The sequence below is a fragment of the Pezoporus wallicus genome, unplaced genomic scaffold, assembly GCF_028554395.1.
Source record: "Pezoporus wallicus isolate ANWC-B61680 ecotype Strahan unplaced genomic scaffold, APGP_CSIRO_Pwel_v1 contig_4191, whole genome shotgun sequence".
NCBI lineage: Eukaryota > Metazoa > Chordata > Aves > Psittaciformes > Psittacidae > Pezoporus > Pezoporus wallicus.
Genome location: NW_026641383.1, coordinates 6,757,833 through 6,775,172, shown reverse-complemented (window position 1 = coordinate 6,775,172; position 17,340 = coordinate 6,757,833).

The following is a 17,340-nucleotide window of genomic DNA, read 5'->3' as shown; positions in this document are numbered from 1 at the left end:
ACGTTCTTAACCTTTCCTCATGACAAATGAACTAAATCATATGGCTTGAATACCTAAAGAGCTATTCAAAACAGTATTTCACATCTTGTACACACACATACGGAGACCAGCTATTTATGGTCCTCTCCTGAGGCACGTTCATCTATCAACAGGGATGGTCTTTGTGATGAGTGGGTACACTTTCTGATGGGACCCTCAAGAAACCCACATTATACCCATTGCAAGCTTGTTTTGAAAGCACTTGGAACCAGCAAGTTTAAACACAATTTCTTCCAGCTACAACAGCCAGCCAACAAACATATATATACATATGTATATATACTGGATATAAGGAGGAAATTCTTTACTGTTAGGGTGGTGAGGCACTGGAATGGGCTGCCCAGAGAAGTTGTGAATGCTCCATCCCTGGCAGTGTTCAAGGCCAGGTTGGAAAGAGCCTTGGGTGACATGGTTTAGTGTGAGGTGTCCCTGCCCATGGCAGGGGGGTTAGATCTAGATGATCTTAAGGTCCTTTCCAACCCAAACTATTCTATGATATTTGTGTTTTATATACATACATATATACACCTATATATATAGCTATACCATATCTTGCAGTAGCTGTACCTTAAAGTAGTGCCCATTTGTAGTGCCAGACTTCATCTCAGAACCTCTATCATAATATTTTAGTCAATTTTTACCAGCCAGAAATCATGGAAGGAACTAGTTTAAACCAAGCAATGTTTTTACTAGGAGTCAGTTGTCCATCTGTTACACAAGGTAAAGACGCAACCGTTGTATTTCACAAAATAATTCAATTTGATGTTTGATACAGATATGATTTTCTTCTCTACTCAGCTAGAACTGCAGAGCAGGAGGCATTAGTTCTTTTTTTACACCTGTAGTGGAAACACTGAAGAGGTCTTTAACATAGCAAAGAAGGACACAGCGCCAGGGAAAAGCAGCTCACCTTGGAAAGGAGATACAGAAAAAAGAAAGGTGATCTGTGATAACAGCCAGGATTAGTAACAGTTTCAGATCATAAAATATTCGCTTAAAAGCACTTTGGGTTGGACTTTTAGGGGGTTAAAGAAGAACAGACTGGAAAGGACAATCTCCTCCAGACCTCCAACAGCCGAGTGTGGACTCAAGAGGAATTCCCCATAGGTTCTTCCCATGTGCCAGAAGCCCCCCCAGCATTATGGGGAAAAATCCAAGGTTTTTAGTAGAAACTGCTACAAAACCAAAAACCAAGTGCTGCCAAATGAGTATAAAATGTCAAAGGCAGATACTAGGTAGTTTGCTTAGGAACAGCAGGAACACCAGGGCATGCTGGTCACTCAACATCCTACCTTCAGCTGGAGCCAATCTCTGATGCTTCAAGGAGAAGGAGAAAAAACCAACCACAAATAGAATCATAGAATCAACGAAGTTGGAAAAGACCTTTAAGATCATCAAGTCCAACCTTTATCCCAGTACTGCCAAGACCACCACTAACCTATGTCACTGAGGGCCTCGAATCATCAACAACAGCAAGAACAGCCAAGAGAAGTCAGGTTGTTCAAGTGAAAGGGAAAGCAATTCAGCTTGGCTCCTGTGAGCTACACTGGCTAGCTTAGGACTGGATTAATGGACTTAAAAATGATGTAGGTGAAGTTTACTCCCTGAGTATCATTTCAAGAAGTCTCATGAGACCTCACACAGCACCTGGGAGAAAAGCATTGCTGTTAGTGGAGCAGAGCCCACCTCCACTGCCCTGAGGACAGACTACCCCAGATGGTGCTCCCAAGTCCACAGTATTTAGCACGTACATTGTACAAGGAGCCAGCTCTTTCCCCTGCACATCCTTCTCCCATTTTTTCTCCGTTTCCTCTTTAGAGATACTCAATCACAAGATGATCCGTCCTGGAGTACCAGTCAAGTTTCCCTTGTAATATATTCAAAGCTGTCTTTTTAGCTCCCTTTATTCTTTGCTGGCTTCCCCAGCCACGAGGTGGGTGCAGCCCTACAAACAACTACTAACACAGGCTGGAGCAGAGGAAGAGACAGGAAAAGTCCAGGATAGTGTTACTTGAGATTCACACCTGGGTAGAAAAGTAACTATGGTGAACACAGGCTCTAACTCATTATATACCATAAATACCCTTGCAACGAGTCCATGCAGCATCTTCTGAAGAGCCCTCACTCTGGGCATATTTACTGCACAGGGAAGGATCCTGGATGAACACAGATCTACAAGATTTTTCTGCTTGAGGTCCTCCATGAGGGGTTTATTACACTTCCTGATTATGATTCCCATTCCTAGAACTGTCTGGTTGATACATGCAACTTTTAACACCGAGCAGTGTCCTGGTTACACAGTGAGATCCTGCTAGAGAACAGCCAGGCTTGTTCAAATCACAGTCACTTCTCTCATTTACACCTTCCTAATGGCTGGTCTCTGCTTTTATTCCAAGCCTCCTCTATTTCCTCTCTCTCTGTTCAGGGCCACTTTGAACTTTGGAATTAGACCAAGCACATTAGGTAATCCACAGATATGAAATGCAATCCCTTTTCTCCCACTTCTGCTATCCCCTTTCACTTTTGCCCAAGATTTTTACATCCCCATTTCTCCTCCTATCCCTTCCTCCTCCCCACACTTGCTTTTGGGCATATAAAAGGGGGAAGGAGAGATGGAAAAAGTGAGGGTCAGCAAAGCTGGGCTCAGCCTTGGGAATCCACTGCCCTACTAACTTGTTGCTTTTCCTTTCCTGCAGAGCTGCTTCAGGCTCTGGAGGCTGCACGGTGCCACTGTCCCACTGCCAATGCTCTTTCTCCACTAGGCCAGTGCTCATTAATGAAGCTCAGATGGGCTTCACTGACCTTGTAGCAGGTACCCCAGGGCTGGCAGCAGCTTCTCGTTAGACATCAGCCTCATTCAGCCACTGGAGGGTGAAGGCAGCAACCTTGAGGCACCAAGTAGAAGACAACAGAGGCAGGTGGCACCATTTCCCACATATCACACTCCTTCTGCCTGGTTTCCCCAAACATTAGGATGACACAGAAAAGGAGTTGCAAGCACCTGCAGCAGATGATTCAGCTTCAATACAGGAAGCTTAGATGGTTTTGAGGTAGCAAAGGAAACTAATCACACTGGCTCTAGGAAAACAAATACGCACTGAACACGTGCCAAAAATGACTTGGCACTTCCAGGCATCTTGCAGCTCATTTCCAGTGCAAGCTGGGAGGCAAATACAAGGAATTTTCAGTCTTGTTTTATATGTGTCACCCTGCAGAAGTCTTGAAAAATGACGAAGTACAGAGGAAGAAGGAAGCACCACAGAATGAGTGCATCAGCCTAACAGTCTTCCAAGGCAAGCAGATCCAGAGCTACATCTGTGGGCACTGCAACCAGCATTGACCCGAACACCCAGTGCAGCATCCATTGCAGGCACTGGCTGCAGAGGGAGGTGAGTGAAGAGCACCTCACTCATTGGGTACACCAAAGCTCCTAAACACCTTCATACTGCCCATGAGGAACCACCAAACCTGCCTTCAAGTGTTAACGCTTTAGGTGTTAACCCTCCAGAGGTTTACACAGGGGAAAGCAACACAAATGGTGGGAAGCTCAATGTTTAGCAGCACACCAGTACCGTAAGCATGGCCAAAGAGGGCTGCTGGTTTAAAATCAAATGACTTTGAAATAATGGAAATAAACACAAAAATATGAGCTGCACTAATGATCACAGATCTGGAATACAAGTTGCAAGAGGCTACTGCTGTTTATAATGTTGACCTTGCTTTCTTCTATATAAATCCACTGTGAAGGACAGACATACCACCTACGGCCTCATCCACCAGACGAAGGACTGAAGCTATTTTTGGCATTCGTTATGGTCCAGGTGGCCCATCTGGCCTGATTCACTTGGCCAGTTTTCCTTTCCATCTGGGAATTTTGACCCTTTCTTTCCAACTAATTGTATCACATTATCTCCTTTTTGTTCCCCACTTCCCTCGCTGCAAAAGGTTGCAAAAATCTCATGCGCTGTGTTAGAAAGTCTCAATTAACCTCTAACCCTGCTTCAGTGCATGCGGCTTGGGTTACTTCTCACACCCAACCGTGGGCCCATTAACACGTTGTCGTAAAACAAAAACTGTTTTGACGGGCTGTAATTGCTGCTAAGTGATGCCGAACAAAGGCGCTCTTGTCCCGGGGCTCAGTCCCTCTCCCAGCCCACTCCTCTCATCCCGGGGCTCAGCAACCCCGAATCCCTTTAAGCGCTTCAGCAAAGGAGCTTCCCGGTGCTATGAGCTGATGGAGGAGCCCCAAAACACCCCCAGACCTGGCTATGAACCCCCTAAAGACCCACAGAAAGACCTCGGGGTGATGGCTCTACCCCTTCCTCCTCCTGCCGCAAATATAATTAGTTTATGTTAGCTGGAAGAGGTCGGAGGTGACCGAAGGGCAGGGCCCTTTTTGTTTTTAGGCAAGATACTGGAATAATTGCTTGACGCTCAGATCTGCAGGTGCTTTATGAAGCTCATTTGGTGCTGGCAGCCCGCAGTGAAAGCGGATTTCCCTCGGAAAACGCCGGATTCCATGTGACAGGGTTTATTTGCTGTGGCAGGAGTGATTGTCCATTCATGCCATTCATCATTAGGGTACCTGTTACAGTCAACACTTAGGTTAGCCGCTGGTCCTTTTAACACTTGCTCTTCTCTCCAAAAGCTGGATAGTTGCAGCCAGAGCAGGACCAAGCTGCTGCGGCATTTCCAGAGAGGGTACAAGGATGCTCAGTAGGTTTTATGCTTGTCATCTCACCTCCTCTTCCACCAGAGATGCTGAGGAAGTCTTCACAGGCAGTGACAGAGCCACAGGGCATCCTGTATGGGCTGATGTTATGAAACAACTCCTGGTGAGACTGTGACTACAAGCACCCAGGTTTCCTGCGTGAAGCAGGTACTTCAGGCCCAGAGTACCCCTCCATCAAGCTGCAGTATCTATTAACCACATTTGCTCACTCAGAGAGCTGTAAATACACCCAGTTTGTCAAACATGCCATGGTAAAAGCCTTCATGCCAAGGGAAAGACAGACTGAGCATTTCAGAGCCCTCCTTCAGGCTGAAGTGAAGATTTTGCTGGAAATTTAAGTCTCTTATAGAATCATAGAATGGTTTGGGTTGGGAAGGAACTTAAGCTCATCCAGTTCCAACCCCCTGCCATGGGGAGGGACACCTCACACTAGATCAGGTTGCTCTAAGCTCCATCTAGCCGGGGCTTGAACACTGCCAGGGATGGAGCATTCACAGCTTCCTTGGGCAACCCATTCCACTGCCTCAGCACTCACAGTGAAGAATTTTTTCCTTATATTTAACTTAAATCCCTGTATAAGTTTGAAGCAATTCCCCCTTGTCCTATCACTACTGTTCCTCATGTAGAGTCCCTCTCCAGCTTTCTCCAGAAGATGGATCCATCTGTTTGAAATGGTGCACTCTAGTTCTCCAAAAGAAAAATAGCTCTTAGTCCCTGCAGACTGGCCTGCACAATGCTCTGGATGGTCATCCCATCCTGCTAATGCAAAACTGGACTAAGGGGGATCAGCCGTGGTCCCTCAGCAGCATACGAACAGCTGGGACCCTGCTGCTTTCACATGGGACCTTTGCAGAGTAATTCAGTTGTTCCTAGAGCTCTTACTGCAGCAGCTTCCTGGGATATCCCTATGGCCACACAAGTTGCCTGCAGAGCATCCCATCTTGCACTCAGAAGTGCATGATGCACTGGCAAAGCCCTCTCTCCAGCCCTGCAGCCCCTGAGGGCTGGGCAGCCTCTTCTTGCAGGCATATACTGCAAGTGTGCAGGTGGACCAGGACAGACGTAATCGGATAGCAAGGATACAGCAAGGCATCCTAGGTTGTGTTGGCAGTGTGCATCCATAGCCCAGATACACCTGGCAGATCCCAGAAAGTAATGCTAGCACATCTCTCACCCACCCGCTATCCCAAGGCAGATTCATTGTTCCATGTGTTGTTCTAAGAAGTTGTTTTCTATCTTGTTCTTAAATATGTGCAGTATGACATAGTATGACAGACACCCTGGCAGTGTATTTTTCCTAATGCCAGAAAACTCCTCCTGCTATTCAGCCTTTATGGATGCAATTTAATCTCATCACTAATTGTCCTACCTGCTACGAGAACAGCATTTCCCCCCCTCCTTCCTTCTGCAGAAGCCTATACACGGCAGAAGATCCTTGTTACACAGTACCATTAACTTTCAAAGCGCAACCAGAAAACTCATTGCCGTGGTATCATCTTATCCCTTTGTGCAAACCAGCAATGCTTGGTCATTGTTTGTGATAAAATAAAAGCCATCCCATCTTTTTTTAATTCCAAACACAACCCCATTCCTTCAAGTTTCTGTTATCTTTCTTTCTTACTCTAAATAAAAGCTAAACAGCTTTAAGCACTAGCATTTCAAAGCAGCCTGCACTTGGAAACACACCAAAATAGCTATTCCAGATACTCTGGAATAGCTGCTTTGGTTAATTTCCAGCCATAGACAAACCTGAAGATTTAACCTCCTGATGCTGCCTGCAGTGGGTTGCTGACCCCACATCCCAGCACTAACCTCCTGTGCCTGGAGGTACCACCTGGCCTTTAGAAAATCAGACTGTATTCCAGCCAGTAATTACATCTCAGACATGTCCACATCAGCATGTATTTCTGGCCTACTGCACTCCTTCCTGGTTTCTGTCTTATTTAGCTCTATCTTCTGGCTGAGGAATGAAGTTTCTACAAACATTATCTAAACCCTGATTAATAATGCACAGATATTACCTAACCAGTGTCAACTGGCACCTCTCCATTGACTTGCACTTTAATTTGTATCAGGTGAGGATCTAGTCTGCTTAAGAGTGTAGTAACAGAAGACAAAGCCCAAATATGTTTTATCTTCAGTGATAAGCATTGCCTTACACAGTGCATGGAGGATATACCTCTCAGAAATATCATCTTGGCTCTAGTATGTACTGGGCACAACAGCTGGAAAAATGTGGATGTTTACAAGCAGGGGTGGTTAGAAATTGCCAAGAGCTGTCACTTGAGGCCTGAATTTAGGCAATTTGTTATTTTCTTAAGTAACAAGTGCCCAGATCTATCAGGGCTGTTAAAGGAGACACAAATCAGGTCTCTGGCCCAATTTGCAGCCAGGAGAGGAAGCCCCTGAAAGGAGACATGCCCAGGTGAAAGCTGGGCACCTCAGAGCAATGATAAGCTAGTGCTGGCTAAAGACAGGCCTGGGCATGAAAGTCAGGCAGCAGCATTTCTGTGCCCATTTCAGAAAGCTAAGAGTCCATGTATGTACAACCCTGCTCTTCCTTCTCCTTCCCCAGATGAGGATTTATATCTGTAACTGCAGGAGGGTTTGCACAGGACAGGTTTGTTCTCTTCCTGGTCCTGCTACGTGACCCTGAAAAAATCCCTTTCTGTTCCTCCCTTTCCTTTCTCACCTTCTCTGTCTTAAGGATGGGACAGAACTGTCCCAGTGCAGATGGTTGATTCTAACTGGAACTATAAGAGAAGGAGCAGAGTCACTTGTTCAACAAGATTCTAATGCTGTGCATTTAATAGAGCTGCCCATAGGATCTAGGCTGCCATCAGTACCACTATGAAAGCTGTTCTTGGACTAAGGCTAGAAAAACAACTGGAAGCATCTCTCCATGACAAATCAGAGTAGCAATTTAGCAATAAAATCCCAAAGCAAACGCAAAATAAATCACTGATAACTTACATTTGCTTTTTACATTGGAAAGTTCTCCACAGAGACAGAAGATGCATTTCTTTTCTGTAAGATACATGCCATAGACATTTCTGCTATTAAACACTGCAATTTATATAAACAGTGAAGGGAAATGATGCATTAAATGCATTTTTAATCTTTGAGGAAGATCACACTAATCCCTTCCCAGGGACAGCACTACAATCAAGGAGAAAAGGTGAGAGTAATATTTGATTGTCATATCCCAACCTCTTGCCTGTATAGCTGCAGAATTTTCCTCTGCCCCTTTCACCCATGATTCACCAACATATTCCACTGAACTGCTGAAGCAAAGCCTATAATTAGGTTATTATCTTTAAGAAAGGAGTCTAATTGTAGAACAACAAATGCCAAGCACATGAAAGATTACTTGAGTCTTAAGAACAGATGATGATGCCTTCCAACACATGCTCCTTTTCGTGCGTGGAAGACTCAGATGCCAGCTTCAGATAGCACTGAATCACTGACATCCACTCAAAAAGACATCTGGAAGTAGATGATATCATGTGGTGAGAAGAAACAATAAATTAACTACAAGAATAACATCATTTTCCCAGCAGCAAGGAAAAAAGAAAAAGAATTCAACTGTATCCAAGTGGACTTCCAGTCCAGAGGTAAAACATATGGGAATCCACAGCAGAGGCGGGAGGACGACTGTCATACAAAGGATGCGGGGAAACTAAGCAAATTAACAGTTGTGGGAAGATGAAACAAAGATGACTCAGTTGTCAGGCAAATAGTTTTGGTGTCACCCCCCCCCATTCCTGTTTATGCGATTCCCATGAGGCTGGTCAGAGAAGTGTACCTATGGGCTGGGCAAGACCTGTGCTGCTAGAGGTAAGGGGAGCTCTTACAAAGAATGGTTCAGTCTCTGAAGCACAGCTCTTGGGATTCACCAGCTTGGGAGTATTCTCAGACATGCAGAGCAGGTAACCTCCAGCAAGATATTTCAGAGACAAGCAGCTTGAACTCGTGGTCTCATAAATCTGCAATGTGACAGCCTTCAGTTTTGTCACTTCTCAATTGAATGAGAATTTCCAGGAGCTCTGCCCTTAGGAAGATAGTAAAGAGCATCACACAGGACTTGCAAACAAAAACTGCTATTTGTCAAGTTTGCAATAACTGTCAGATAAAACACTTCCACAGAAGCACCTTGATTCAGGTGTTTGACAGGAGGGAGAGTGAGGACTTCTGATTTTGTAGAATTAGACAAGTTAGAAAAGACCTTCAAGATCATCAAGTCCATTACGCCAGTACTGCCAAGGCCACCACTAACCCATGTCACTGAGGGCCTCATCTACATGGTTTGTGAACACTTCCAGGGACAATGATTCCACCACCGGGCAGCCTGTTCCAATGCCTGATCAAAGCTATTCACTGATGTCTTGCATCAAGCAATTTGGAAGCAACGTTTAAGGAACTTCCAACTCTTGTGGCCAAAGAGTCACCCATCCCATTTCCCAGTCAGCTCACACATTTGACTTGGTGACCTCCTGCAGCAGTAAGATTGACAGAAGAACTAATGCACCATGTGAAGTAGTACAGTAAAGCCTCACTAATATTCCCATTGCTAATCCACACACCTCGTAATTCACACACAGAAAGCAGTGGCCTCTTCTCCCTTCTCTGCTAAGGTTTAACAAACTGCTTTAAGAAGGTCTCACATTATTAAGGGCTCAAAACACACTCCGGGACATTTCTTCCTGTACACGAAGGATGACCAGAAACCATCCCAAAGTCTATTCACACAATGGACCAAAGCAACAGCTTTACATTCATCTCCACAGCTGTTAGTATGAATGATCAAAACCCGATTGTTTTATGTTGTGTTTCCTATTTCATCTAAACAAGCTCAGTTAGGAATATTATTGAAAGACATCATCTCATCGTGAAAGGAAGTGACCCGTTCCTAATGTTTCCTCCAAAATTTGAAAGGCCTTAGGAAAATTCCTTTGAAACACTTTTTCACTGCAAAGTTAGCTCATGCTGAAACTTGAGTTACCACCTTCAAACAGAAGAGGAATTCTTAACCTAAATGGGTGGGCTTGTTAGCTTGCCTTGGCTGGCCCGCAGACAAGACTGTAGTGAGTAGCTGAGTACTGCTAATTCTCCAGTGTTTTCCCATAACTCCCACTGGGAAGCAGAAAGGACAACAAAGTTTTCCTGGATCCATTAGAACAGAGCAGCCCAGCCCAGCCGAGCTGTCTTGCAGAACTGGGAGCCTGTGAATCAATTCTTTCATGAGGATTTCCATTTCTGGGCCCAAAGAGAAGTTCAGCCTTTGTCCTCATGGCAAAATAAGTGGGTTGCTCGTGTACCCAAGTCAAACAAGCTCACAGCCCTTCTCTCCTCATGGGGAGAAGCATGGAGAAGATCTTGCACAATCTCTTCCTCTTACTCATTTTGTGTCCTCAGCACAGCTCACCACAGAGCTGGGGACTACATCCAGAGTCTGCAGCAGGCATGGGGAAGATCATTGTGAGATCTAACAGAGTAAAACCTGCAAGACTCTATGTTATAGCTGTCACTCTAGTAAGCGCATGAGTTCCTGGTTCTTCTTATTTTCTCATGGTATCCAAGGAATTCAGAACCTGTTCAGGTACAAGAGAAATTTTGCCTATTTCTGCCATCCACCCCTCTTCTACTACATTACCAGAGCCTGATGAAATGAAATTTCCCTGCTGTGTCCAGCACTAACATCTGCTCTGTTGGCTGCCCCCACTTAGCTCCCCTGAACTTCAGCTTACAACTGCTTGCTTAAAAAGCAAGCAATTGAAACCTCCAACCCCCCACTTTAATAATTAAAATAAATAACTGGAAATAAATGATAAACACTTTTCTGACATCACATTAAGGTTGTGGAGGACACTTATGCTAAGGCTGAAAGTCAGCTTTGGGGCCAAGTGCCTCAGCTCCTCAAGGGACTCAAACCATTGAAACTCATTCTTCATTTCTCCTCTTGTTGTTGCTAACAGAAACTACTTAAGAGTCAACAGCAACTTCACCATTCTGTTGTATACATAATCCCCCAACACATTAACGATATCAAAATACCACCAGCACTACTGCCCCCTAAATGTTCTCGCTGTCAGCCACTCCGCAGTAGGAAGGAGCTGCCATCCCCTTTTCTGGGGCTCGAATTGATTGTCACAGGAACCAGCCCAACTCCCTTTGCTAAGCTTATATATTAGGGATGCCATAAAAGCAATGTGGTCACTTAGACAAGCTGTATTCTGGTCCACTGGATAACCTTTTAATGGAGTCACTTAGGTCAGGAAAAGGGATTATTCCCCTTTAGAGCAGCTCTGTTGTTTTGACCTTGGTAGATGAAATTATTTATTTGAGAATGAAAGTTAAATAAATGAAAAGCAACACAAGGCCCAAGAACTTGATCTTGTTTGTTTGTTCTTGAGTGTTGAAGGCTTTCATTTGTGGTTGAAGGGGGAAGGAAAAGGGGGAATGAACATTTTTTTTATGGAAACTTCTCCTTTGTCAAAAAGCCTCATTACCTCAAAAGAACTTCTTGAGGAAAAAACTTGCAGACTCTCTACTTCTGCAGCTCTTACCACCAAAATTCAGCATTCACACAGTCCAGAGCAGATTTTAGTCTAGAATTAGGAGTCCTATCATTCAGGGGTCCTAGAGTCAGGAATTCTATGACTCTACGAGCCCTTGGCAAATATGAGCTAATGCAGCAGAATTCCAGCCTTCGCTGCTGCCTGTACTGGCTTTGCCACTTCATACTGAAAACCTCTGCAAAACACTCCAAACTGCCATTCCCAGTGACCTGCTGCATACAACCTGCTTTGAAATCTGACTTCTTCCTTGAGGATTGACACCTGTAAAACTAAACATGGGTTTTCCCTTAAAGAAAGAAAGAAAAAGAAAATCCTTTTGGAGTTCAGATTTCATTCCTTATCACCCGCAGCAAAGGAGGGCAAGACTGAGACCTAACTGAAAAGCTGCTCAGCAGCCAGACCCAGGGGTGAGCAGGGATGAGCTCTGCCCTGGGCAAGGGGCTGGTTTCCAGCTTGCCCCTTTTCTTCCCTCACTTCTGTGTGCTGCCTACTGAAGGTCCAAGTTCTTCAGGGCTGAAGGTGCCCCACATATCTGCACACAGCTGCTCCCAAGAGAGCAGTGAACCTCATCACCCTCCAGGCAAAGAGCTGCTTGGGCACTCAGCAAGACCGACTCTGAGGTGTTTGCAAGGTGTGAAGCAAGGCTAATTTTAAACCTTGAAGCCAAGTGTTCATCTGTAATTGCTTCAGGAATAAACCATAGATTAATAATCCCGTTAATCCTTCTGTCAGCAGACTAACCTGCCTCCTTAATCCTACTCCCTGAAATAAACCATGGAGCTAATTTGAATCATTACTACTGCCACTGCCCTTGAGCAAGAGACAGAGTCTACTGAGCTGGCTGAAGTGGAGCCAGCCTCAGGGCTGAGTCTGATGGGGATCGGGAGACTTTACATTCATGTCAATGGGGTGGGAGGAAAGATATCCCTTAGGGCTTCTTGGCATTCACTAAAATAATAGAACAAGCCATCCCTTGTATTAATAGGCACCTCCCTTGGAAGCTATGGCAGGGGTAGTTCTCTCCAGCTTATCTATTCACGACTTGGCTCAGATAATGAGTTTTGGCCTGTCTGCATCCACTTACTCAAAGGAACTCACGCTGCACTGCAGCCCAGCCCTGCATCAGGTCACTGAAGAAGCAGCTATAAACCTCTTTGCTTCCTAATGACCAATTCTATACAACCTTCTTTCATTCAGAAAAGGCTTTTGGTAGCTAAGTCACACGTCCAACATGATCAGTTAAACTACAAAGTTCCTCTAGCATGACCACCAAGAAGAAAGCAAAAGTTACCATCATTTAAAGGAACCTATTTCTTCCTCCCTGCTTACTATTTCAGACCTTTCTCCCCAGAACACCACTATATAGTCTCAACTTGTTATACAAAAGCTGTTCCTCTTGGAGAGCACCACACACACACACCCACACACACAGATGATTACTAATAAATTGCAATGCTCTGGCTTTCACAAATCAATTCTGGCTTAATCTTGCCAATCAGAGTCACCAACAAGTCCTCAGTTCTAGCCACCTCATTTTTGGTCCAACTACAAGCAGGAATTCTAATACTTAAGTTGCAATTCCATATAATAAAGACTGATGTTTAAAAAAATACTGTCTTTGTTCAAAAAATATTTAAAGTAAGCTCAAAAGCTTTTAGTTCTACTATTTCTAAAGGAAATGATTGCTATTTTTCTTGGGAAATTGAGTTTGCACCCCTACCTAGAACATCAGTTACTTCTATTTTTTTAATACCTATAAATTGGATTTGACATGTCTTCCTTTATTAAGCTGCTAAATTTGTCCTGGAGTAAATGTGTGCTTATTTCAAGTAGTTTAACACAGGGGTTTGAAACTATCAGGGCTGCCAGGGCAGAACTTTGAACTTTATGCTCCCAAGTAATGTGTGGCCTTGACCTTGCCAAAAACTTTGTTTTATGTTTAAATGGTCACAGATTTAATAACGGGCTGCAAGAAAGACTTGCCATTAACTACCTCCTTTACTTGCCTCCCCGTTAACAAAACACTTATGTCTGCAGTGGATGCTGTAAGAACTGAATTAGTTATCTAGGATAATCTGTCCACATTAGCAAATGATGTCCCACTAGGTCAATAGAGAAATTAATTGTGGGATTCTTGTCAAATCCACATTGTTTCCTGGCGCAGTTGCAAGCCACTCAATTAGACACCTTTCAAGGCCTTTTGCTGGTCTAAATGTAGCTAATTGCTCCAGTTCTGGTCGGGGATGATTCATCTCCCAGATGTCTCGGACCTCTCTGCAGCTCTAATATCAATACATACATCCAGCCGACAGGATATTCTTGTGAACAGGATATTTTTACTCATGCCTCCCTTTTATATGATTAATCCCAAACAAGGAAGGTCTCCTGAATCACGCTCTTGACACGGCAACTCCTTTACGTCTGCTGGCTTCCCACACACGAGGGACTGGGCATGAATGCAGCCCCTTTGTCAGCGCTCTCCAGGTGCAGCACTATTCACACTTGAGCTTGACAGCATAACATAACAGTTTTTATGTGCCGGTCTCCTCTGTCAAGTATTCTTTTCTCTTCTGCTGCTTCCTCATTTGTCCATGTATCAGTGGCAGGGCTGGCCAAATTGAAAATGAATGAAGCACAAAGAAAGACTGTGGTTTCCACAGTGACAGTCTATGGGAAAACAGCACACGGGTTGGTTTTTTTATGGAGTCCTCAAAGGTCACTGGTAGCACTTGTAGCTGCAAGTCCCATAGGAAAAGACCAGAGCATCTGGTCTGCTTGTTAGCAGCTTTCAAGGAGGAATCCTTCGGAACTGTTGCTTAAGAGCCATGGGGGAAGTGAGGGTAGAGATTAAAAACATAATAACCTTCAACTTCTTCCCCAAAGCCTTTTGCATCAGAGTAGATTCAGGAACACATGAATGAAGGAGAGAGGCAGCCTAGTAACTCCGTCCCCATGGTGTAGGATGCAGCACTGTACATGGAAGGTGTTTGCTCTCAGCCTTGGTGGGTGGCTGCAACATGAAACTTGAACTAGATCTGGCTATATAAAACCTCAGCGAGGCTCCCTGTGTGAAACATGCACTCACCTGCCATGAACACAACCAGCCACCGGATGTCTTCATTGCTCCATGCCCACCGAAAAGCATTTCCCCACGAGTGGAAAATGGGGTCTCTTAAGGATGGCAATACACACAATGACACTTGGAAGATAACTGCTCAGGTCACTAGAGCATCACATCTATGCTTTAGTAGGAAGAGATGCACAGGGGTTAGGACATCAGCTTGAGGAGCCAGTGTTTGTTCAACACAGTGCTGACTTTCCATGAGATGAGCTAAATCACCCGAGTTTCTCACCAACAAACTGGAACACCAGATATCCCCCATTTATGCAAGTGTCAAGAGAATGGCACAGTGTCCAGACAGCATTTTATAATACTAAGGTTCCTATTCCAAAAGTGCAGCAATCACTGTCAAGCACTTGCCTTATCTGTGCCCCCTCCACCCTGTGCCGGTTGAGTATGCAGTGCCACAACCACTACAAGGAGCAGCACTGTCCACCACTGGCGCTCAAGCCAGTACTCACCCGCCTCCGTGCTTCTGCACCCAACTTCAGAAGAAAAAAGGGAGCAAAATGAAGTTGATCTGAAAGGCTTTTCCAACCTAGTTGATCCTGTGATTCTGGTTTCACTTATACACACATACATGCATATACATACAGAGAGACAGCTCCTATAAGCAAGAGTTGTAAAGTGGTGGTAGGCAGAGACTGGCACTGAGCTGGACAATAGCACTGTGAATACACAGAGCAGAAAGACAGCACCTACTGCCTCCCTTCAGCCCCCTGGAGGGTGTTTGTCAGTTGATTATTTCTTCTTTTCCTCTTCTAGTTATCCGTCCTTTCCAGCTTTTGCTTGTCAATCCTCTTTCTTGCTCCTCCTCATTACTACTGTTCATAATTCTGGTTCACACTCTTCCTCCTGTCACCACTTCCCTGTAGAAATGCTGAGCACAGAGCCCCTAGAAATCCCTCTATACAACCTGACCTCTACGTGCAACAGGAGAGAAGGTTTCTCTCAGCTGGCTGCTCATCCTTACCCATGCCTGCCTCCATGACAATTTGTACTTCAATCATCCTTGCCAGGGCTGGGCTGGAGATACTTCCAAACAGTTCATGGGAAGCGGCTACTCCATGTGGTTGTACAGCACACTCTGCTCCCCAGCTTCACCATCCTTATTCCCAGCATATGTGCTGCCAGCACTTGGCTGACTCACATCTGGAAATGCCCTTTCCAGTTCTGTACCAGTGAGGTTTGCTGGGAACACAGGAAGAAAAGGCTCAAGAGATGCAGCCTGAATGCTAAACCTAAAGTAACACATGATTTCAGTAAACCCTGTTCCTGAGCTCTCACAAGGCCTCAGCACAGCATTATGAAGAAATTTATCTTTCTTATCAAAACTACTGACGTGCTAACAACTGCATACTTGGTTAAGTGCTTTCATATGGCTGGGTCTATGTCTGATACAGCAGCCACTCAAATCCTGCTGACTCAGACTTTCTTGGGGATTCCACTACCCCTTGGATCAGCTCTGCCTTTGGGGGACGTGTAAACCCCTACAGTGTTAAAACCAACTTACTTAAGGGTTTCTGCTGTTGTTGATTCCCTTAGGATCTCAAGAAATCATAACAGCGGCAAAGTCCCCACTCTAATCTTCCCCATTACCATTGTAGTAAGTGACCAGGATTGTTTTCTTAGCGCAACAAAATCATTAAGCAACTTACTCATTTCTCTGCAGTGAGCAGTCTAATGAATTCTTGCACTTTCAGCAAGGTGGTAAGCCTCTCACTGGCTAGCAGATGCACTATTCTCATTCCTAAAGTAGCTGAGGTCCCAGAGGCAGCAGACGACGCAGTGCTCAGGGCAATAGGTTCTAGCAAGGATATCGAGTACCTCTGTAAACTTTCTCACCCCAAAAGTCTGATATTTCCAGTGACCACTCTATGGTAACCTCCTGAGAGGTGAACCACACGGTATTTTAAGTCTAGAATCATGTTTGTTCATAAAAGAATTATGTTATTTAGTATATTATTGCTCTGCTGTTTAGGAGCATCACTGTTAGGTGATACACCTAAATGTGCACGGCAGCTATTACTACTAAAACTGATGATACACTATCTCTTCATTTTATTTTCAGGATGGTTTTCTTTAGTTATTCAACTTGTTCTGACTAACAGTCATTCTCTTATGCGTGCTTTCTGTCTCACACTGTCAGGCTTGCAGGCATTTTCTCCTGATTTCCATTTCAGTTTCAATGTTCCAGGTCACTTTTTAAGAGCTCCAGAAAATGAAACAACAGTTAAGTCTTTTGTTTCACTTTGTTTTAAAGAATAAAGCTAATGAAAAGTAGGTCAAGCTGAACCCTGTTTTCCCCAAGCACTGTTGTTGAAATCTGTTAGCAACTTGTATCTCCATTCTTCTCTTAGCTGCAGTGTTCACAAGCTCCCTAAGCATGTATTCACATGCCAATCGTGACAAACAGACCAACTCCGACAGAAGAGATGAATCCCAAATTTGAGCAAGTAGCTCTTCAGGGACGCTAAAAATAAAACCCAGCCCAAAACCCACAAAAAATGAACATCACCCACATCCAGAAATTCACATTTCTTTTGGGCTTATTTCCAAGCTACGCCTTAAGCATTGAATAGGGATTAATGCAGAATACACACACAGGAGTTTGTTATTCCACTGCTGCTCAGAGAATTCAATGCCAGAGAGAGCAATGCAACATGTGTAAGGGGACAAAAGCCCCTTATAGCAAAGGCTTGCAATTTAAGATGAAAAGTAGGTGTTCTGCTCTGCTGACGATTGTAATCCTTGTTACAACAAGCAGGGCTACAAATCCCTTCTCGACACCAGCACCAGAGCTACACCTAAGCACACTGTGTGATTTGGTGTTTGCATTCAGCTTGCGCACAGCCAGCAAGCTGGGAAAC